Source organism: Puma concolor, chromosome E2 (genome assembly GCF_028749965.1).
Source record: "Puma concolor isolate L17-30 chromosome E2, mPumCon1.1.hap2, whole genome shotgun sequence".
NCBI lineage: Eukaryota > Metazoa > Chordata > Mammalia > Carnivora > Felidae > Puma > Puma concolor.
The window spans coordinates 1,598,111-1,621,141 of NC_141681.1; the positions used below are offsets into that span (position 1 = coordinate 1,598,111).

The window sequence follows — 23,031 nt, forward strand, 5'->3', positions numbered from 1 at the left end:
GGGCCAGCCCCTTTTCCTAAGGAAAACGGGGGCTTTTGTAGGAGCCTCACTCAGCAGACTGCTCTTTGCACCACGATGGGGCTCCTGTCCGCGTCTCTGAGGCTCCTTCCCAAACCAGGACTTTCTGACTTCTAATTTCACATCTTCTCGCTGTCTGCAAGCAGCCTCCGCACGCGGGGCCCCATCGGCCTGGCTGTGGCCCCACCAGGTCAGTACAGCAGGTGGCCCCGTGAGCGTTCCGCCACTGGCCGTCCTCAGGACCCTGGAGGACGGGGAAAGACCACACTGCCCTCGGCCCCCATGCCGAGACATCATTGTAATACCATTTGTGTCTGAAGGGCCTCTGGAGGGCAAAGCCGGCAGGAGCAGTGACCCGGGGCCCGGGCTCATCCCCAAAGGGTCTCCTCTTATCCCCGAAGGCTTCTACTGAACATCGTTGGAGGGGACAACAGACCTGTCCTCCTTGGAACTTTTAAACAAAGAGCCGCCCCTCCTCCCGGGGATTCCCTTTCCCCGAGTTCTCTCCACTTTTGCAAGCTTCTCTGGGACCCTTCTCTCCTGATTCTCTCCCCTTCGCCTGGCTTCCCTCCGTCTTGCTCCCCCCGCCTCTCTGACAATCACAGCATCCTGCTAATTTACTTCTAGAACATCGTCTCCTGTGCCTGAGCTTAAGGGGAACAGCACGCCCTGTCCTCACCGCCCATCCCAGACCGCCAGGCCCCCGTGACAGCCGCCAGCCACCCCGGGGCCCCAGGGGCCCCACGCTTTTCCCAGGCCTGGCTTTCCGTGCCAGTCTGGCCCTAACTGTGCGCCCGCGATGGAGAGGCGCCCCCGTTCGCCAAGGCCCATCAGTGGTCACAGCTGCTATTCGTGTAACGGTCCAGTCACATCTGTGAGAACAGGACCGTTTTGGTCCCACAGGTCAGTGCCCTTGGCTCCGGGCACAGAGCCTGCCCCACAGTGACTTCAAGTGACCCAACCCCTTTACCGGCGGAAGGGGGGTGGGCCCGCTCATGTCTGCTGGAACCAGGGCCATGAGGATGCTTTCACCCCATTCCCCCCGATCCCCAGCCGTGAATGGTGCCTGGCACGACCCGGCCGGGGTGGGTGCTCGGAGGGGAGTCGGTGGGCTCGCGGTCTACGGTGGGGGCGGCAGAACTCGGACCCGGATTCGCTGGAGCTCGTGCTCACGCACCAGCCTCAGTCTCCCCATCAGGAAAACGGGAGTTTCTCCCCCTCCGCAATCGCACAGGCACATGGCACCCGAGGGCCCTGGAACCAGAGCATGGCTGCGTGGGAGTCTTGCCCTCCCCCACCGCCCCTGCCCTCCCCTGCTTGGCATCCCCCGCCCCTCGAGATAAGACTTCTTCTTCCCTCCGCGAGGAGTTCCCCATTCGAGGCGACCGCACCACCCCCCACTTCTCCCCGGGGGTTTCAGGTTCTTAGAATTATTTTAGGTCTTCTTCCCCACGCGGCCTGTTCCGGAGCCTTCCCTCCCAACGGGCTCCCTCCCGCTGCGGCTTCCGGGGCTCCCTGCACCCCGAACTGTCCTGCCGGAGCCCCACCGATACGCGGCCTGCACCCTTGGGCAGGGGGGTGGTGCTGAGGCTCGGAGGTGCTTTGGTCCTGGGTCTGCTTGGATTCTAATACAGCTTTCTTTTTTTTTTTTTTTTTTTTTAATTTTTTTTTTCAACGTTTACTTATTTTTGGGACAGAGAGAGACAGCGCATGAATGGGGGAGGGGCAGAGAGAGGGAGACACAGAATCAGAAGCAAGCTCCAGGCTCTGAGCCATCAGCCCAGAGCCCGACGCGGGGCTCGAACTCACGGACCGCGAGATCGTGACCTGGCTGAAGTCGGACGCTTAACCGACTGCGCCACCCAGGCGCCCCAAATAATACAGCTTTCTTGAGACAAGTCACAGAGCATATGATTTACCTGCCGGACGTGTACGAGCCGGTGGTTTTTAGCACATTTGCAGAGCTGCGCAGCCACCCGCACCTCCTAATTCTAGAACATTTCCATCCCTCTATTAGACGCTCTGTGTGGCCTAGCGGGGCCCCCTGCCCCCCACCCCGGCCTCCCGCAGCCACCCACCTGCCTCTTCTGGACAATTCGCATAAGCAGGACCCTGTGACAGGAAGCTCTGTGTGTGGCTGTCACGCAGCACGACGGTTTGGGGACCCACCCGCGTGTGGCATGAATGGGGCCCACATTCCTTTCCCCGGCTGAGTCACGTTCCACCGTCTGGACCGTGCCCGCTTCTCAGTTACCTTTGCTCAAGAGCCCGGTGTGAGCCCGGCCCACTGCCTGTGCTGTGTGTGTGACAGGTGAGCTCCCACCCCCCTCTGGGCATTGCCGGCCATCCGGTGCGGCCAGCAAGAGCAGCCCCACAGGACTGGCGTGTGGGTGCAGCAGGGAGGCCTGGGGACGACGCTGGCGGGGGCTCCGGCCATCGGCCTCTGTGCGCAGAGCTGTGGCAGACACAGTCTCGGCCCGGGGCGCCCCGGCCACGGGGGCGGAGGCATTTGGGGGGCAGGCGACAGTGGCCAACTGGCCAGGGGTCCCGGGGAGCAGGCTCGATTCCCGGGTCCCCGAGCACTTGATGCGAACAAAGGAGTTCTGTCCTCAGTGGGTCCCGCTCACAACGGCCCTCGGGCGCAGCCACGGGGGCTTCAAACCTCAGGGCCGGCTTTGTTCCGGGGGGGCGGGGGGAGCACCCTGGGCTCCTGGCCACCGTGGATTTGGGGCTGAGCGACCGTCACGCACACGCCGCACCTGCCGGGGCTCGGGGGTCTTCCCGCCCTGGCCCCGCACGGCCACACGGCCAGCTGCCAGGGTCTGGCCCTGAGGTCCCCGGGGAAACGCTGGGCACGCTGTATCCGTGTGGCCGGGAAGCGGGGGAAGGCGTCCTGCCCTTGCCATTGAGGTTGGGAGGTAGGCGCCGTTTAACCTCCGCCATCCCTTCGAGCCTGTGCCTTTGCGGGGTTTCCCGCCTCCGACTCAGGGGCTCCTCCTTGTTGGGCACCTGAGGCTCTGCCCCAAGAGTCCCCACCTCCCCACCCTGAACTTCGTGGGGGCCTGGGGCCAGGTGGGGGAGAGCGGCAGGAGCCCGGCCAGCTGCCCTCTCAGACCCTCGAGGCCACGTGGCTGACAGAGTCTCCTCCCCAAAGCCTCAGGGGAGGGCATGTCGTGCTGGCCCAGACCAGTCAGCGACCGGGCAGCTGTGGCTGAGGGGCCGGGTCACCGAGCTGTGGGATGGTCCCCTGGAAGGGGCCCGATGTGGTCAGTGACACCTGTAAGTGGGTGTGGCCGCGCTCAGGCCTGTGTCGTGTCAGGTGCGTCACACACGAGGATCCTGGAGGAAGGGACTGTTCAGCTCAGCAGATGAAGAGCCTTCGTGGCGTCAGAGGGGAGGGAGCGCGGCCCGTCCCCTCCCCGTCCCTGCTTCTGCTGGCTCCACAGCAGCCCCGCCCTGACCCTGACACCCCAGCTCAGCAGCTCGGCGGGAGGGACACTCTTCCACACCCAGCTTCAGGCCGGGAAGGTTCCGGAGGGTGCTGGCGGGTCCGTTTCCAGAAGAGGGGGACCGTGCGATCCGGGTGACCCCCCCCCAGGCCGTGTCACATGCCGTTAGGAGGAGGGTGGGGTGGGTGCCCATCTCCCCGTGGGACGCGCAGGGAGACTGAGGCTCAGACACATCATGGGGCCTGCTCTGGAGGTCAGAGCCCAGCCGCCTCTTCTGGACAATTCCCCTTGAGAGAAGCCCGGAGACTTCACGCTATTAAGATTCACGGGATGTAGTCTCAGCCAACGGTCCCAAAGGTCTGTCTTCCCAGAAGTAAATTTTGACTTCGACAGGCAGAAATCACAGTCCCTGGGCACCGCAGACCAGCGAGAGATGCTGCCGTCAGCAGTGACACGGCCTAGGAACAGAGAAATCTCACCCGTCTCTGCTCCTTGCCCTGCTCCCCAGATGAGTCCCCCCCGCCCGTGCTCCCCCCCACCCGCCCCCTGGAGCCCCCAGCTCGCTTGCACTCGGACCAGATCCTCCTGGCCCACGCGCCTCACCACACCCCCAGCCCCACAGGGTGGGGCAGGGGCCTCGGGCTGTTTCTAGAATCTGATTTTCGGGAGCCTGGGGAACATGGTCTGGGGTCTCGGGAGCGGGGTCTGGAGGGATGCCGGGCACAGTGGACAGGTGCCGCACACCTCCACACCCTCCCTCAGGCCTCCAGGGCCGCGTGAGCCCGGCACAGGCACCGGCCGGGCGTGATGTTGCCACCGCCTGGCCGTCGGGGCTGGATAACCTCTTCCAGGAGAGGAGGCAGGTGGGGCTGGACTGGGGGACCCACGCACTTGCTTCCGGGCTTCTGTGCCACCCCTTGTCTCTCGGGGGCCCAGGCATGCCGGGGCGGCGGGGGGGTGGGAAGCAGGGGGTCTCACCGTCCACAGAGATCTTTCTGTCCTCACCCGGCCTCAGAGCTGCCCACTGCACCGGCCCCGCAGGGCAGTGGGAAGACGAGGACACACTGGACAGATGTTCGCCTGAACAATCGGGGCTTCTTGGCCAGAAAAGACCCCGCGGGGGTCACGTTCCCCTTTGGGCCCCTGCAGTGACCCTCCTGGAACTGACAGATGGGACCTGGCCAAGCAGAGAGGCCTGGCCGGGACGCGGGGCCTCCCCGCTCTGCAGCCGTCTCCCCACGTGTGAAATCAGGACTTTGGTCTGGTGACACTTCTCCTTCTCTGTGCCCTGCTGTCGAAGGTCACAGACCGAGGACGGTGGGGGGGCCCCAGGCAACTGTGAACACGCCGAGGTACACGGAGGGCAAAGGGGGGATCCAGGGGGCCCAGAGGAAGGGTGACCCCACCCCCAGACACACCCTCCCTGCCCTGGCGCCTTGTCCTCTGTTAGTGCCCCTGGGGCTCGGGGTCGCTTCGGGGGATATTTAATGGACAAACGGAGAAGAGGTGGGTGTTCCTTTGTGGGCGAGGATGACGTCGATTCCGTCAGCTGCTCTCTCAACAGCAAACACAGCGAAGCCATCTTGACGGAGCCCTGAATGTGGGTTCTGGATAATTTGGGGGCACAGCGGGGGTGCCAAGAGGTCCCCCGGCTCCTGGGAGAAGCCGTGAGCAGCTGCACTTGGGCTGTCATGGGGGTGAGAGGGAGGCCTCCCCCAGACCAGGAGGGCAGGACAGGGAGGCCAGGTGGAGCTCGCCGGCAGAATGTTCCAGGTGGAGGCAACTTTGCCTCAGGTGGAGGCAGCGTGATGGGCCACAGCTCCAGAGCGACAGTATGGGAGGGGCCTTTATCTCAGGCGGGAGTGACAGGACCAGATTCGTCTTGCAGAAAGCCGTCCTGGCGCCTTGCAGGGAAGCGTCCGGTGATAATAACGGCCTGTTATCGGAGCAGGGGATTCATGTGGGCTTGGAGACCGTCTGTCCTGGGGCCACGTCCCTCTCGGGCTGACACCTGGGCCTGCCCGCCCTGGCACCTCCAGTCTGTTCTTGTGGCTCACAGAGCTCAGCCCCCCCGCCGAGCTGCCGGGGGGGGGGGGAGAAAAGGGGCTGCTGGGCCGTAGGGGGGGCCACAAACCCACCTCCCCTCGGGAGCCGTGGGGTGACGGTGTGTGTCAGCCAGGGTGCCGCAGTGGCCGGTGACAGAAACCTTGCTGGGGAGCTCGGGCAGGACGGGGAATGTGCCGGCTCAGTGACAGGCCTCAGGAAGGGCAGGGTGGACAGCTGCAGCACCCGGGTCCGGCCATGTTGCTCAGGACACCGCCTGTCGAGGTCTCTCTCGGCGGGTAGGCGTGGCAGCTCTGGGCCTGCCTCCCACGCAGAGCAGAGGAAAAGCTCCTCCTTCTCTGTTCCGGGTCAGAAAAATTCCAGGGAAGGATTGTGACTGGCCCGGCTTGGGTCGCGCGCCCTCCTTCTGGGCCAAGCGTGGAGGTTTGGGGGTGAGCGGTGTTCTGGGCAGACCTGGGGCCCGAGCAGGGGCTGAGGAGCCCGTTATGTACTGCAGGTGCCTTGTAAAAACAGCTCTTTTTTTCTCATTTAAAAAAGCAAAACTAGGGGCCCCTGGGTGGGTCCGTTGGTTAAGCCTCCAGCTCTTGATTGTGGCTCGGGTCATGATCTTACGGTTCGTGGGTTCGAGCTGACAACACAGAGCCTGCTTGGGATTCTCTCTCTTCCTCTCTGCCCCTCCCCTGCTCTCGCTCTCTCTCAAATAAAAAATAAACAGAAAAACAAAAATAAAAACAAAACAAAAATATGCAGATGAGGATGAGAGGAAAGGAGGCGAGAGCCGCGTGAAGGCTAACGTGGAACAGTCGCCTCACAGATCCCTGCCGAGGCAGTGGGCGCCCTGGGCGGGGGCACAGCGGCCACCACACAGGCGGCCCCGCCCTGGTTGGAGAAGAGCACAGATGGGCATGCCCCGGGCACAGCAGGGCTTGGGTGTCCCCGAGTCCCTGAGCAGGCCTCTGAGGCTCAGCCAGGGGACGGAGCAGGCCACCAGCGCAGAGGCCACGGAGGGCCAGCAGGTGGCTGCACGCAGCCCTGGTTCTCAGGGGGAGTTTTGGAGGAAAACGCGAAGAGTGAAGGAGTTTACCTATTCACACGCTTCGCCCATTTTTATTCTGTATGTAGGGCTGTTAGTCCTTTGTTACACGTGTTGCGAACATCCTCTCCCAGACTCCTCCTTAGCTTATGGTTACGTATGGCCTCGTCGGTGCACAGCTATTGGTGTCCATCTGGGTTTTTTTCTGGGTTTCCTTCATCATAAACAAATACTATACAGAGACTTGTATTCTTTTCTGATACTTTCCCCGTTTTGTTTTTCACATCTTATTCCTTAACACCAGTGGAGTGTCTTTTCAAAACGGACTGAGGAATACATACAATTTTTTGCCAAAGTGGGAGGGAGAGTTGGCCTGACACCATCTCCCGACGAGTGCATGGCTCTCCGGGGATTTAAATGCCACCTTGTCCCACCGGCTTTCCCTAGGACTCCTACACTGCGGCCGATTTTCTGGCAGATTGTTTCTACTGCTCAGCCCGATCCTCATCTGAAATTGAACGAAGACAAGAGAGAACTCACGACCCGTCTTTGGGCCACGCTGGCTCATTATCGTACCCACCTTCCAGAGACAGGAAAACCAGAAAATTAGAGAAGCAGCAAGTGGGGTCCCAGCCCGCCTCCGGCAGCCCCGACACCCTTCCTGGGCCCCCCGTCCACACACCTGGCTCTTCATCTGACGAGCAAGAGTGCACGGGTCACCACCCCCCTCCCTTGTCGAGTGGGGCTCGAATCCCACAGACTTGATCTAAACACAGCGGATGGGCAGATGTTCCAGATTTGTCCCACAGCCTCATGGTTTGGGGGCCTCCTTAGGCGGGTGCGAGTCTGTGAAAACTGTCCTTCTCTGACTTCGTCCGCAATCCCTCAGGACAGCAGGGACGGGAATCCCAGAGAACCAAGGGCTGCAGACGAGGTGCCTCGTCCCGGCGAGAATCGCCTTGGGGCCAGCCGTGCGTGCGGCACCGTGGCCTTGTGCACGCGGGGTGACCCCCAGGCTGCGGAGCCTTCCGGCAGGTCCCCAGCAGAGCCTGGCCCTTCGGACAGCTGCCTCCGCCACAGGCGGCTCAGTCTTGGTTCCCGCCCGCAGTCTGGAGGGGAGACGGGCCACCCTCCTGAGGCCTCCTTTCTTGTGACCGTCAACCGAGGTGTGGACAGGCTGGCAGACGGGGGGTGGCAGGGCGTGACTGGACAGCTAACAGGGCAGAAGTGGGAGGCGAGGGCCGGCAGCGCGGCGACAGGGGCAGAGCCGCCCCCCACCCTGCGCACGGCCACCTCCACACGAGTGCTCGGGGTCCCCGGCCCCAGTCTCCCCGTCCAACCTGCCACAAGGCGGGGGCGGGGGGGGGGGGCAAGGTTGAACGAGAGGTAGTTGGGAAAGTGCCTGTGGCGCACCTGAAGGCGCGGGAGCTGGCAGGTGGCCTCGGGGACCCCGCGGTCCGGCCGCAGGTGGACGCTGCGCTTAGGCCCCACCTGGAACTGGGATTTTAGCTGCCTGGCTCCGCTCACACGATAATTAATGATTCTCCTGGGAGAACTTGACGTCACGGTTCTCTCAACGTGACCGCCATTCCGAGTTCCCAACTAAAGCTTCAACACAGATGGAAACAGCGGAGCTGGAATGAAACAATGGGATCGCCCGGAGGAGTCTGCCAGGACTCTGGCCTCCGAGGTGCCCGGGCCGGGTCGGGGGAGTCCCCGGGGCGGGGGATGGGAGCCGGGTCAGCCAGGACCGGCCACGCCGCACCCCAACCGCACCCGTCACCTGCCCCTCTTCTGGGCGCGCCGTCTGGCTCTGGGCCACCAGCCCCCGACACCCCTGCCTAGGGCTCCCCCTTGGCCGCCGCAGGGGGGGGGACGCGGATGGGGAGTGACCGTCCCCGAGCGGCCCTCACCAGAAGGGACGGGGCATCCCGTGCAAACGCTCCAGGCCCCGGTCTCCTGGCAGGACGGCTCTGAGGGCGCTCCTGCGGGTCCCCGGGGATGCCCAGAGGACAGAGCATCAGCGGCCCTGAGTGGACAGGCTGTGGCTGTCCGTTCCTTCCCTTCCCTGCCCGGGACCTCCCGGCAGCACCTGCCGGCCATCCGCTGGCCTCCTCCGTGTCCTCCTCCGGGGGATCCAAGGAAGCCGCCTCTGGTTTGGCCCTGCCCCTAGACGAGGCATTTCCCCTCCCAGAACCTGCAAGGCTGGTCTGAGCACAGAAGGGGAAACTGCCTGTGAATGGCTCTTGACACGCCTGGGGTCCCTCCTTCCCCAACTTCCCCTCCTTCCCTTAAACCACCGAGACCCACATGGAGGGCAGGGCGCTGAGGCTTGCATCACGCGGGGTCTTCCGGCCGTCTCAGGGGGGAGAAGTCAGCGGTGGGAATCCCGTCTTCATGTAAAGTTTCCGTGTCTTGCACCCCATGGGTTTTTTGGGCACCGATTCCAACATTTTTATTTTTTATTTTTTTATTTATTTTTTTTTTATTTAAAAAAAAAATTTTTTTTTCAACGTTTATTTATTTTTGGGACAGAGAGAGACAGAGCATGAATGGAGGAGGGGCAGAGAGAGAGGGAGACACAGAATCGGAAACAGGCTCCAGGCTCCGAGCCATCAGCCCAGAGCCCAACGCGGGGCTCGAACTCACGGACCGCGAGATCGTGACCTGGCTGAAGTCGGACGCTTACCCGACTGCACCACCCAGGCGCCCCCGATTCCAACATTTTTAAATGTTGGGTTAAAATGTGGTTTATCTCGAATACTGAGTTTTTGGTGCCGCCTTAAAATTTGCGCCTGGGCGTTTGCCACACAGCTGCCCGGGGTGCTTCCTACGTGTGGTGAAGTCGGGGATGATCGATGGGCCACCGTGGCCCCCCTGACGGCTGTGAGGGCCCTCTGGACAGGAAGGCCAATAGCTTTTGGTTGCAAGAAACAGAAATTTTGGCGAAAACCAGCCTGAACAATAAGGAAACTTATTATTGAAATGGCAAGCTTGGAAGTAGGGTGGGTTTTGGGGACGGCCGGGCAGCTCAGTGATGTCCCGAGCGGCCCCCTCCTCTGTTCATGTGACCCCCACACCAGCGCCGTCCTCAGGCGGTGGCCACAGGCAGTGGCAGGGCCAGGGCGGGGAGGGGGCAGTGTCCCGCACGTGGGAGACTCTCCCTCCACACGTCTCCGTCGGGGACCGGTCACGTGGTGCTGGAGCCGATCAGCCACTAGGGTGAGCCTCTGTGCACCTGCAGATGCGGGGGGGGGGGGGGGGGGGGCGAGGGCTGAGGGGCTGCCGCAGGGAGGCGAGGATCCCGGACCCCCGTGGGGGTCACGCTTGGGAGTAAGGTGAGGGCGAGAGCGGTGGAGGCCCAGGCAGCAGGGTTCCCCACGGAGACCCCAGGGAAAGCGTTTCACAGGAGGAGGGCGCCTCCGACCTGAGCCGCTGCCGCAGGCTCCTTCCCGGCTCGCTGGTGCGGGTGGGCCCGGCCTAGCCTGGTGCTGCAGCCCTGATGCCGGGTGGGCAGGATGACCCCACAGCCCACCCCTCTGCCTTCCCGCTGCGTCTCCGCCTGGGGCTCTGGGTGGGGCTTCCCCTGGCGAGAGGGGCCATCCCTGGTGGGAGTCGGGCTGGCCTCGAGTGAGGGGCCAGGGGACGAGGCCAGGAGACAGTCCTGGGGGCGGGAAGCTTCCTGGTGTCCGTGCCGGCCACGGCTGGCGGCCGGGCAGCAGGCCACCCGCTCACGCCCAGCGCCAACCCGTCCCCAGCTTCCCTGGAATGGTCCCTGTGCCCTCACTTCCCAAAAAAGGCTCACGGCTCCCTGCCTGGGCCCAGCCCTGATGCCCCACCTGCCTGCACCTCCTTGCTTGCAGAAAACACAGCTTTTTGCCATGCTGGCAGTTTTTGATCTTGCAACAAGATTGCAGAGGGCCCGCGGACTGGTCAGCTGACTAAGTCATTCTGTGACCGATGGGCATGTGGTTCGGGCACCGGACTGTCTGAAGAGGCCACAGTGATATCTCGGGAGCACAGAGGCCTTTCATCCTGACCTACTCATTGACGTGATTCACGGGAGATCCCATGACAGGAACGGATCCGCGTCTAGTCCCGCCTTCTGGCAATAATACAGAAACCACTCGAAACTCTGCCTCGTCCCTCTTTTCAATACCTGTATTTCCAACCGAAACGTCCTTTTTACACTAACTCTCCGGATGTATACTGAGTTCACACCGTTTTTACTGCCGGTGATCACGACGGCAGCCCGACGGAGAAGACAGACGGCCTTTAGCGGCAGAAAGCATTTAAGTCCCGATATTCCATTTACGTCGTTGTGCGTGATAGGAAAATAAAAGCTTTCAAACTGGAAATACATTAGGATAGAATTCTGGTGGGTGGGATGGACGTAAACAAACCAGGAGAGAAGGGAGCTGTGTGAAAATCCAGGGGCGAAGAGGGGCCGTTGCATACGCCTCGCGCTGTGCGTGCCCTTTATCATAGGAGATGTTCGAAGAGTCACTGACGGTTCTTTTCTTTAGCCTGCTGGCCTTTTTCTTTTTAAGTTAACACGATTTATTTTGAGGGGGAGTGTCAGGTTTGCAGAAAAGCTGAGCACAGAACAGACGCTCCCAAACACCACGTCCCCACAGCCGCTCCCCTGTGATTAACATCTCCCGTTGATGTGAAATTACTGAGCTGACATCGATACATCAATAGTTTTTCTTGAGTTTATTTATTTATTTTGAGAGAGAGAGAGAGAGAGAGGGAAGACCCCAAGCAGCCAGCACAGAGCCCGACGCGGGGCTCGATTCCACGAACTTCGAGATCACAACCTGAGCCAAAACGTGGTCAGGCACGCAACCAACTGAGCCACGCAGGTGCCCATCACTACATTAATAGTAACCAAAGCCCACAGTTTACATCTGTGTCCCCTCTTGGTGATGGACATTCTGTGGTTGGGACAAAGGTACAGTGACACATACCCACTCTCACAGCATCACACAGAGCAGTTTCACTGCCCCCAGAATCCTCTGTGTTCTGCCTGCCCCCTGCCCCAACCCCGACAACCACTGAAGCCTTTACTGTCTCCATAGCCCTCCTTTTCCAGGTGCCACATGTTGCAATCGTATCGCACGGGGCCTTTGCAGACGGCTTCTTCCACTTAGTGATGTGCATTTAAGTTCCTCCAGGTCTAAACGGCCCTTTTCGGTCGCTGAGTGACACCCCGTTGTCTGGACGGACCGCACGATCTGTGCCTTCATCATTGAAGGACGATTTCATTTCTTCCAAGTGCTGACACCCGTGAACAGAGCTGCTCTAAGCATCGACGGGCGGGTTTTCGTGTGGGTCTAAGACGTTCGGGTGAATAGGGAGAAGCATGAACGCGGGATCGTGCGGTAAGAACATGTTTCGTTTCGTAGGAAACTGCCAGACCGCCTTCCGCAGTGCGCGTGCTGCCCCGCCTTCCCGCCGGCACCCGGGGCCCCTGCCACCGGCCCTCGTCGGCCCCGTTCTCCATCTCAGCGCTTCTAACAGGTAGGTGGTGACGGCTCTGTTTCCCTGGTGACGTATCCCGTGGAACCCCTGTCCCCATGCGTCTGCGTCATCTGTGTACCTTCTTTGGGGACGTGGCTGTTCAGGTATTTCGCCCATTTTTCAACTGGGGTGTTTGTCTTCTCGCTGAACTGTAAGCTCTTTGTACGTGTTGGATGCCAGTCCTTCATCAGATGTGTCTTTGCAAACACTCTCTCCCGGTCGGTGGCTCGGCTTCTCACCCTCTCGACGGTGTCTTTCCCAGAGTGGAAGTTTCTCATTTCAGCGAAGTCCTGCTCATCCAATTTTTCTCTCACGGATTGTGCTTTTGGTGTCGTATTTGAGAGTTCTCGGTTTCGCGGTGCCCGGCTGGCTCGGTCAGGGTTGATGTCGAGGTTGTGAGTTTGAGCCCCAAGTTGGGTGTATTGATTATTTTAAAAAAATATGTTTGTTTGTTTTTAAAGTTCTTTGTTTCAGCTTGGGAGCTGTGTGAAAATTCAGATGCTAAAGTAGAGTTGACTTGCGTATTTTAAATGGGTAATGGTGGCTATCAAATCAAATGGTGGCTATCAAATGATATCTAACTCATCTGCCACCCTTTTTTTGTAAAAAATCCACACTTATGGTGTGTCAGATTTTATCTTCTCGGCAGCTACTTAAATTTCCGTTCAGTTTTCAGATATAACAGAAGCACGTTTAAGGTGGTCCAGAGTTGCTCGGAATTGTTTTTAAAGACCGGTGGGTCTGCGGTGGCTGACGGCCCAGACTCCGGGCCTGGCTGACCCGGCGGGACCCGGCTCTGCCTAAGACGTTCAAGAACCCAAGCTCTCCGGACCCCAGGTGTCCCCCTCAGGCCAGCGAGACCGGTGGCAAGCCCCGCCTCCCAGGCCGGTGGTGAGGGCAGGACCTGGCAGTGAACCTCGGGACACCCGGACAGGGCTCCGTATGGCAGCTCCTATCGGGGGTCGGGGTAGAGAAACCGGAGTAAAGAACCCAGTTCAGGCGTTGCCTCTGGCAAGTGCAGCTGACCCTTGAAACACACGGGTTTGAAAGGAGCGGGTCCACTCATACACAGATGTTTTGCGGTAAACACAATACGGTGCTGTGAATGTATTTTCTCTTTTGATTTTAAGAACATTTTCTTCTCTCTAGCTTACTTCACTGCAAGAATGCAGCATATAACACACATAACACAGAATATGTGTGAGCCGACTGTTCATATTGTTGCTAAGGCTTCTGGTCAACAGTACGCTATTAGCGGGTCACCTGGGGGGCTCAGTCGGTTAACTGTCTGACTTCAGCTCAGGTCAACGATCTCACGGCTCGTGGGTTCGAGCCCCGTGTCGGGCTCTGTGCCGACAGCTCGGAGCCTGGAGCCTGCTTCGGGTTCTGTGTCTCCCTCTCCCTCTCTCAGGAGATGAATAAACATTAAAAAAAAATTTTTTTTAAGCCAATGCGCTCTTAGCCAAGTGTTTGGAAAGCTATGCGCAGATTTGTGACTGCACCAGGGGCTGGCGACCCTAAGCCCCACGTTGTTCAAGGGTCAGCTGTACTTATAAGTTGTATCTTTGTCAAAACCCTGAGCCGGAAACCGTGGGGTTGAGAGAGATCACATGTGGGTGCTGCCCTTCAGGGCTCTTTTTTTTGGGGAGGGGGGGAATATCAAGCATAGACACGTTAGAAGTAGCCGTTGGAGAGGACTGGACGTGATGGGGCTGTTTTCCCAGGAGCAGAGAGGGCAAGGCCGCAAAGACAGCACTCAACTTCAAGTCAGAAATTCTGGGTCCCGGGGCGCCTGGGTGGCTCAGTCAGTTGAGAGTCTGACTTCAGCTCAGGTCACGGTCTCGCAGTTTGTGGGTTCGAGCCCCGCATCGGGCTCTGTGCTGACAGCTTGGAGCCTGGAGCCTGCTTCGGATTCTGTGTCTCCCCCTCTCTCTGCCCCTCCCCTGCTCACACTCTGTCTCTCTCAAAAAATAAATAAACCTTAAAAAACTTTTAAAAAGAAAGCCTGGGTGCTGGTCCCAGCACTGGTGCTGTGAGCCCTCGGGCAGAGGGCGCTCCCTGTGGGCGAGTGCTGGGAACAGGACGCTGGTGGAGGGAGGCAGAGGCGATTGTGCCCTGAGGAAGGGGGCGCGGGGCTGCTGCCTCTGCAGATGCTGGCTCGCTGCAGGCCTTGCAGGGGGGCCCCGATCCCCACTCGTCTCCCGGCTCCTGGCTCTCCTGCTCTGCGCCCCTCGACCCAGGGCTTCCGGGGTGGCGCCTGCCTTGCCCTTGATCCGGTCTCCTGGGGGGAGTTGGGCCTTGCTGGCCAGACTGCATGCGTCTTTTGGGGGAGGGATGGGATTCTCTGCCTTCAGTGTCCCCTCACGGTGCCCAGAATTGTGCCCCAGCCATTTCCAATGTGAGCGACCAGTCCATGGGAAGCAGCAGGGAGACCAGCTGGGTGAGAGGCAGTGTGGGCCCGTGTGGCTGTGGACGAGTCAGGCAGCCTGTCAGAGCCCCGGTCCCCCCACCTGTAAAACAGAGGTCCAGTACACCTGCCTGGCAGAGGGATGAGAATTAACCGGGGAAAGGCCAAGATGGAACTCAGCCCAGTGTGTGTCCCTAGCAGGCCCCACTCGGGGTCCACAGCGGCTGTCGTGACTCACCGTGGCCACCATGTGGCCCCCATCTGACATGGTCAGTCCCCCAGGGGCAGAAGCCCCTTCCCTGCCTCCAGCCCGTTTGCTCAGGCCAGCAGCAGGGCCTTTGGGACGGTCTCCAGGGCCTAGAGCTGGGTCTCAGAAGAGCACGGCTTCTTGCTTGGGGTCAGGGATCCGTCGTGTCTCAGATGGCTTTGCTACAGGTAGCCCTGTTCCTAGGGGTCCCACTTGCAGCACCCCGGGCCCAGGCTGGGTCCGGTTCTGCTGACGCTCAGTGTGAACGCAACGTTGTCAGGGGCGGCACTGGCCCCCCTGCCCGGCTGAGGACTCCCCGAGCTGGCTTCTGGGCGTCTGCTGCCCGGTCACCCCATCTTGCTCCCTTTTTTTGGGTGTTACTCTCTCTGAAGCCTCGAGGCATCTTAGGACTAAACCCGGGAGCTGTCCTGCTTTCTCAGGGACACATAAAATACCAGCGCACCTTAAAGTCACTGCTATCTCAGGGTCCATGGAGTAAAGAGACTGCTATTGATAACGACTGGTGCCTAAAACCTGTGGCCTTACACGGCAGGCCTGATGCTTTCAGACCCGTGCTCTTCTGTGACACGGGTTCTGTTCTTCTGGGCTCAGGACCTCTGCTCCTCCACGGGACTGGGCTGAGCCCACACGTAAGCACATTCTGGAAACAAGGGAAACAGATACCACACATCCCTGTTGTAATTAAACCGTTTTCCGCACCCCCTGTGGCTGCTGCAGAGGCCCAGGAGGTCAAGGGTGACCCAGCTGACTGGACCCCTGGGCACAGCTGTGTGTCCAGGGGCTTCCTCTGCCTAGCTCAGCTCCAGGGGCAGGGCTCCGTCAAGGAGAGGTCACGGGCTGGGGAGAAACAGGCCGGTGGAGCAGACCCACGGAGGAGAGGGATATTTTTTGGCACATTGCTGCATTTTTATACTTGGGAATTAGGGGCCTTGGACCTTCGCGTGCAGATTTATGCCAATTAAGATGCAAATCAGGGCGCTGCTCTTCCGAAGTTCTGGGCCCTCTGCGGGCAAGGCCGTGACCCTGGGACTCCAGCTCCTGTCTGAGAAACGAAGCATGTGTGGGCTGGGGGAGGAAGGGAAGAAAAAGGCACGGATTTACTGTAACGTTCTAACCAGGCAAAGGCATCCAATACGCCACAAAGCGCTTTAAGGCAAGAGACAACATGGGTGGGGGTAGGGAGCCAGGGCCAGGGCTGCGGTCGGGGAGGAGAAAGGTGGGTGCGTGAGGGGGGTGGGGGGGAGCCGGGGCTCCGGCTTGGGGCATTTCTGCAGACATTAAAAGAATGATATGCAAATAAATGGAAAGTACATGCAAATGCCGCGGGCCGAGCGGCCGGGGAGCTGGGGACCCCGCGCCCCCTGCATTTTTGCCCGGGTTAATGCGGGGAGCGGGCGCAAGGGGCCCGGGGCGCGCGGCGGGGAAAGGGCGCCCCCTGCCGGCCGAGCGCGGAAGCGGCCCCGGGCCCCTTCCCGCCCCACGCGGCCCGGCGGGCGGGGGGCGCGGCGCCCGGAGGAGGGGCGCCTGCTACTCGCCTCCCGCCCCGGACGCCAGACGCGCGTCTCCTAAAACTACGAGGCCGGCGGTCGCCGACTGCTGCGAGGTGGGTGTGCGGCGGCGGCGGCGGCGGCGGCGCGCGCGGCTCCAGGCCCCACCCGCCCGCCCAGGGCGCGGCCTGCGGAGCCGGCGAGGGTGGGCGCAGGCGAGGGGCCCGCCACGCACGGCCCCCCGCGCTCCCTGCACGACACCCACGCTGCTGCCCCCCGAGGCACCCCGCGCTTCCGCACACTCACCGGGCACCACCCCTTCCCCTGCAGGGAAGCGCGCACCCCCCTCCACGGCACTCCGCCCCCCCTCCCGCCACGGCCCCGCCACCCGCCACCCCGCCACCCCGCGCCCCCGTATACACACCCCGCTCATCCTCGCAGCCGTGCCGCCGGCCGAGTTGGCAGGGCGCGCCCGGGGCTCCGCGGCGGGGACGGCGGGGGCGGCTGTCTGCCCGGAGCGGCGGCGGGCGGAGCCCCTCTCCCGCGCCGGCCCCGCACCGAGCCCCCCGGGGCGGAGCCGAGAGCGATGGGCGCGGGGCGGGAGGCAGGTGGCGCGGCGGCGGCGGCGGCGGCGGGGGGCAGGAGGCGGGGGCGGAGCGCGCGGGGCGGGGGCCGCGGGGCCCCGTGAGACGCTCGGCCGAGCGCGCGGCAGAGAGCCCGGCGCCGCGAGTGGAAGGCGCGGCGGCTGCACCCGCGCGGCCGCGGAGGCCGGAGACCGCCCGGGGGCGGCGTGCGCGCTTTGTTCCCGCGCGGGGCGGCCGGGCGGGGGCAGCGAGCGGCGGGAGCCGAGCCCGGGCATGGCCCAGGCGGCCGCCCCGCGCGCCCCGGCGGCCCCGCCGCGCGCCTGAGGACAGCGCGCGGGGGGTGGCGGGGACCAAGTTACGGAGGCGGGGACCGAGTTCCGAGGAGAAGCCGCTTCGGGAGCCTCCCAGCCGCCGGACCTCCGGACCGTAAGTGCCCGGTGCGTCCCGCGCGCCGCCGCCGCCGCCGCCGCCCCGACTCCGCCCGCGGGCTGCCGTCTGGCGGGGGGGGGGGGGGGGGTCTCCTAGCAGCCACGCGGAGCGTGCGGGCCGCCCCCGGGCGCCCCCTCCCCACTTTGGAAAGTTGGAGCCCGCGGCGGGGTGGGGCCAGCCCAGTCAGTGCCCACCCACTTTGGTCCCTCCAGCCCACCCCTGGAGCCGAGCTTGACCTGCCGGGGGTGTGGTCAAACCTAACGTGGGAACTGCGTGCGGAAGGTGGGGTGTCCCGCAGGCTCCCCGTCTGGCACCCAGGCTTCCTGACAAAAGGCCGGGGTCCAGGTGACAGGGGACTGGGAGGGGACGCAGAGAGCGGCCCTAAGAGAGATGGGGGTGGGGGGCAGAGCTCCCTCTGTGCCTCCCGCCGCCGCCACCGTCGTCTTGTTACAGTCCCTGGCCCTGCCCCCCAGGCAAGGGGCGGCCGGTCAGCGGTGTCCGCGGTTAATTGGTGTTGCGGTGAAGTCGGCCCGGAGACTGGGGGGTGGGGGGCTGTCCCCACTCCCCGTGTGTGGGGACAGGGGCTTAAACGACCCTCCCTGGGGTCCCAACAGCCCGCGGTGCCTGGGGCGCAGCCCTGTGGCAGTGATTATTCACACCCGTTGGGAACCGTCCATCTGCGTGTTGGGCAGGCCTGGAGCCAGGCTGTGGGAACGGCTCCGAGGGAGGTGTGAGCCGACGTGGAGGGACAGATGGCTGGAAATTCAGCCCTAGACGGGCTCACAAGGAGCGGAAGGCAGCCGGGCTGGTGGCAAGCCACACTCTGAGCTGCTGGGCTCTGAACACACAGCCCCAGGCTGTCCCTCCTTCCCGCCCCTGGGAACTGCGTGGGGGGGGGGGCGGGGGGGCGCCACAGAGGAGTGAGCAGATCCCTGCAAGTGTGGGGACCCCTCCCTCCGAAAACGCCCGTATTCCCCACCATCTGGACCTTGGCTGGCTGACTGCAGGCCTGTTCCGGAGACTAGGGGGAAAAATACTTCCTTTGAGAGCAGAGGAGACCCCATAGTCCCGTGCGGGGCGCACTCCTCTCCGGCCCTGGGGCCAGGATGCCGCCTCATTATGTCTAACTGGGCGTGTGTTTCCTCTCCCGGACCCAGAAACAGGAGGTTCCCAGGGCGGCCCGCGGAGCTCGGGGGCTGTGGACGCCAGGGCTGATGTTGCATCCTGGCTTTGCTCTCGCAAGTCGCTGCAAGGCTGGAGAAACTTCCTGCGGCTGGAGCCCCAAGGTGGGGGGCAGGCCTGGCCGAGAGGACCAGAGGCGGCTCCTGGCAGGGGCAGGAAGGCCAGTCCACGCCTTCTGGGCACGTTCTTAGAGAGCCAGCGCGGTGACACGCACTTGCCCCGCCCCCACCCTGCTCTGTCCTCTGGACGGGGAGCCCAGGAGGGCAGGGGTTTCTGTTCTTTGCCGCCCACAAGCCCGTGCTGGGACCCCGCTGTCCGGGACCGTGTTGCCGGGCCCCTCCTGTGGGCTGAGAGGGAACGAGGGAGGAAGAAACGAAGGATTACTGGAGCAGATGTGGTGTTGCCGGCTCCCCGAGAGCTTGACAGACGCAGGCTGGGAGAACATCACGTTAGGACCGATTTTCCGGTGGAATCCGTCTCTCTCTGGAGGTGCCTCCATCTACTAGCGATTGGGGGGAAGGGACGGTCACGTGGCTGGCAACTGTCTGTTCACAAGCCCAGCCAGGGCTGGCGAGCCGGGAGGTTTCGGCTGGACGTCTCCCTCCAGGACACTCCGGGGCTCCCCTGGGCCACCCACAACCCCTTTCGGGTCCCGGAGCACCTCCTTGGTCACCAGGTTATGCGCGTAATTGAGTTACCACCTCCAGGAAATCTCTGAGTTTGGCTGCACATATTTTCAGTTCTGCATGACTGGAAGAAATTAATTTTCCTTCCTACGCAAGGATCTGAAGCCGCCGGCAGGCTGAGCCACTAATCCGCAAGATCCAAGCCAGCGGGGCCGCCACCCCGGAGGCCGGCTGCTCCGGCCGAGGGTGGGGTCTGGGCGAGGCCTTTCCCTGCCACCTTCTGGAACTGGCACGGGCGGGCCTTCCCCACCCCGGCTGCACCGTCAGGGGGTTGAGGTTGGGGTCGTCTGATTCACTGCAGCCTCCCTGGCACCAGTGGGCCTCCGTTCCTTTCTGAGTCACTGGACAGATGTGCGCGTACACGTGTGTTCAGAGTGCGAGATGTGGAAGAGGCACCGCGACCCGTGTCCCTGAGACGTGGCGGAGAGCCGGCATGCAGTAGTCGCTTAATTAGTGCCGCTTTCCGGGAGGGAACTGGCGTTTCTGTGGGGCAGCGCCGTCCTGCCCACTGCCCGGCTCTTACCTGCGAGGGTATCTGCCCCCCACCAGCAGCAGCCCGAGCACTCACACTCCCTGCCAGAGGCAGGGGGACAACCAGCGAGGGTGGTGGAGCTTTAGTTCACTGACGCCCAGAGAGGCGCTGGCCCCTCCTTGTCCAGCTCAGAGGGGAGCCCAAGCCTGCCTGGCGGCCCCGCCCCCTCCCCACGGGGAGTCCCCAGCGGCCAGAGGCTCCCCAGCGCTGCCCCCGCCGTGAGCTGGCCTCCCCGTGCCCGTGCTCCCCGTCCTGCAGGGAGCGGTCAGTGCCCCAGAAGTCAGACCCCCACCTGACACGGCCTCAGGCACCTGGGGCGCAGCTGTGACTGATGTGAGGGGTGGCGCCTCCTGGAGTCAGAGACTCCCTAGGGCAGGGGGAGAGCACCTCTGCCGGGTCTGGGTCGTGGGAGCCAAGGCCGGCACCCTTGTCCTCCCCCACCCTGTGGGAGGACAGGACCTTGTCTGCTACTGTAGGAGGGTGCGCACACATAGCATTGTTGTGTAACTAGTGTCACCTCTCAGGCCTGGGGGCGGAGGGTTCTGGCCCCTGTGAGCTGTGAGTGTCAGGAGGGTGGCCCTGCCCTGATCGCACACGACTGGATAGAACTGGCCCCGGAAAGTGTTTACCACGCGCAGCTCACACGCAATGTGGGTCGTGTCGTGCCCACGGGGACAGAAGGGTAACGACCAGAGCTCACGCGTCCGGCACGCAGGCTGTGCTGGGCTGGGCTTCCTCTCGTGTAATCTCCCGACAACCCTGAAGGTGACTGCTGTCCCATTTTCCAGGCGGGGACCCCGAGGCCCAGAGAGGTTCGCTGGAGGCAGGCAGGTGCCTGGTGCTGCTCCTGTAGCCGGAGGGCGGACAGGCCCCCCGAGCTTTTGCAGAGTCCCGCGTGTCGCGTCAGGCCCCGTCACTGTCTACGCAGTGTGGCCTCCCGGAGGGACGGGGGTGGGAGACCACGGGTGTGTGGCTTACTCAGAGTCCCCACAGATTCTGATGTGTCCGGGGGGTGGGGGGGGGGCGGCAGGAGGAGGCTGGAAACTCATGACTGGCGGATGTGCATCTGGGGTGCACCCTGGAGGGCCGGGGCTCATGGGCCTGAGGCTCCTTTTTGGGGCAGTGGGTCTCTGGGATCGCAGCCACACCGGGCGAGCACCATGCCCCAAGGAACCGGCTGCCGGGCTGTCCTTTGTCCCGTTCGAGCCGGCGAACCGCACCTCCAGATCTTGACCCGGGATCTTGACCCCACACTTCTGATTACCTCCGAGGTTCCGGGGCTGGGATGCGGGGCTGGGAGAGGGCGGCGGGGCTGCAGGAGGCGACCCGGCCCCCTAGTGCCTCCGAGGGCCGCCGTTAGCCAAGAGCACGGCTGCAAGCGGGGGCTGGGCCGTCTGGAGACAAGTTCCTGGACTGGAAACGGCCTTCGTAGTCTCAGTGGAAAGACCCAGGCAGAGGCCTGGCCCGCGGGGTGGAGACTCATGATGTAAAAGTGATAAATAGCTGCTTCCTCGTTCCCGCTTCTGAGTGCCCAGCCCGACCCCGGCCCCGGGCCCCGGGCGCAAACGGCTGAGCCTCCGCCTGCGACGGGCCGCGAAGACGCTTCCCACCCCGCGCTGTCTGCAGCAGTTTCCTGCAGCAATAAAACAGAAGTTAAGACTTCTGCTTTTTGTAATTCCTGGGGCCTCACGGGGAGCCAGATGTCACTGGGAAGGAAAACAAAGATCTGCATTTGGTTTGGCCGTAATAAGGAAGACGCCTCTCCTGGCTCTGCCGTTGACCCGCACGTTCTCAGCCGCCGCGTCCCCCCCCCACCCCCCATCACAGTTCGCTCGCGGGGTGGCTGTCCGCGGCCGGGAGTCTGGGGTGCCCCTGAGGCTGGGAACCTGCTGGGTGTGGCAGGAGGAGGTTCGGGTCGTCATCTGTTTGCTGGGACAGAGGAAAGCCTTCGGCAGGGGCAGGGCAGGAGACGTGGGGGTGGGGGCGGCGAGGGGGGCTCTTTGTGAGCCCGAGGCCCTGAACGGGACCCACGGGGAAGTCCCTGCTGGTCACTCCTGACCCGGGAGCAGCCGGGAAAGCCTGGGCGAAGCCAAGCCTGGGAAGGAAAGTCCTCCAGCTGTCGTGGGCCCTTCTCCCCAGCAGCAGCAAGCGGCCGTTTTCCGGAGCAGAGGAGGCCTCAGGCCCCCACCCAGCTCGGGGAGGCCCTGCCCCATCTGCTGAGGCAGCGGGGAGGGACGGGCAGCAGGCTGACTTCTCTGAGTCCCACCGCTCCCCTCCCAGTGGCTGTGTGACGACACCAGACGTCTCACCCTGTCTGTGTCTCCAGTTTCACATGCAAAATGCAGTCACGCGGGCTCCTCCCCCTTCCGATTGTGCTGAGGTGTATCTGGCACGTGGGCTGTCCTTGCTGATCGCTGCTTGTGGACGTGGCTGTCGCGTCCCCGCCTTTGGGGAGTACCCAGCGCCATCCCGGTGCCCTCTGGCGACTGTGGGAATCAGGTGGCCCTGCGGAGGGAGGACCCTGGTGTCCCTTCTGCCCAGCCAGCCCTGTGCAGGGGCTCACCCGCCCTGCATCCGTGTCCTGCAGCACAGCTGAGGCCCCGTGCCTGCTTCGTGGCGGGGACACTGAAGCTGGGCCTTGGTGGCGGAGGTGGGATTCCAGCTCAGGAACCCAGGTCACCTGCCCCTGGAGGCCCTGTGTTTCTGCCACGCCAGGCCCCCCAGACAGCCGGAGGCGAGGAGTCCTTCGCCAGGCCTCGGGGCTCCACAGCCCCCACTTCCCTTGGCCGCCCCTGCCGCCCTCCACAGCCCTTTCCCGTCATGCCCCTGCATCTGAGCAGTCGGAACGGGCACTGGCCACCCCAGGGCAGGGTTTGGCTGCGTCCCAGGCCGGTGAGGCCGCAGGTCGGCAGGTGGCCCTTCTGCTGTCTGGGAGAACGTGTCCTTCTGAGCCCTGGGTGGAAGCAACCGGCTGGGTTGTGCCGCTCACACCTCGCAGGGGCCCCGGCAGGCTCTGGTCCGCAGGCAGGGAGCAGGGGGACCGTCGCCCAGGGGCGGCCGTCTGGTGTGACCGGTCACGCCCCGCCGGAGCCTGCGAGGCCCTGTGTCACACACCTCCTGGCCCTGTGGTGGCCTCAGGCTCCCGCCTTTTGTACGGGAAGCGTGCCCTCTTGTGGCGGCTCGGGGCGGGGGTGGGGAGGTCTGGCTGAGACCCTCTCCGCGGGCCCGCCGCCCAACTGGGCGCAGGGAGTCCCTATCGCCAAGACGTGGCCCGTCTGGGTGCCTCGCGGAGGTTTAGGGTCTCATTTGCTTGCTCCCGCGATCTGAGTCAGAGGGTCCACTTCCTGGGCGCCCCTGGGGCCCCAGGCC

The 23,031-nt window shown here is 63.0% G+C and overlaps 1 protein-coding gene and 1 long non-coding RNA gene across 9 annotated transcripts in view; one reads left to right on the plus strand and one right to left on the minus strand.

The window, feature by feature from the left end:
• The window catches only part of CBFA2T3 (CBFA2/RUNX1 partner transcriptional co-repressor 3), an 81,631-nt gene that overhangs the window by 15,747 nt on the left and 42,853 nt on the right, over positions 1 to 23,031 (plus strand). For 2 of the 8 annotated variants that reach the window (XM_086688691.1, XM_086688697.1), the window contains exons 1-2: positions 1,901 to 2,329; positions 11,973 to 12,087. The exons of 2 other annotated variants lie outside the window; for them this stretch is intronic. The gene's annotated coding sequence lies outside the window, so the exon portion shown is untranslated. Of the gene's footprint in view, positions 1 to 1,900; positions 2,330 to 11,972; positions 12,088 to 16,272; positions 16,366 to 16,952; positions 17,271 to 23,031 lie in introns of those variants that run through there. 4 more of the 8 variants (XM_086688695.1, XM_086688694.1, XM_086688698.1 and 1 more) reach the window with 4 other exon arrangements.
• Positions 13,163 to 16,900, minus strand: LOC147573285 (uncharacterized). Its single transcript, XR_015244579.1, has 2 exons — positions 16,674 to 16,900; positions 13,163 to 15,402 (listed from the first exon to the last, which is right to left on the minus strand). It is a non-coding gene; the product is annotated as an uncharacterized LOC147573285 (long non-coding RNA).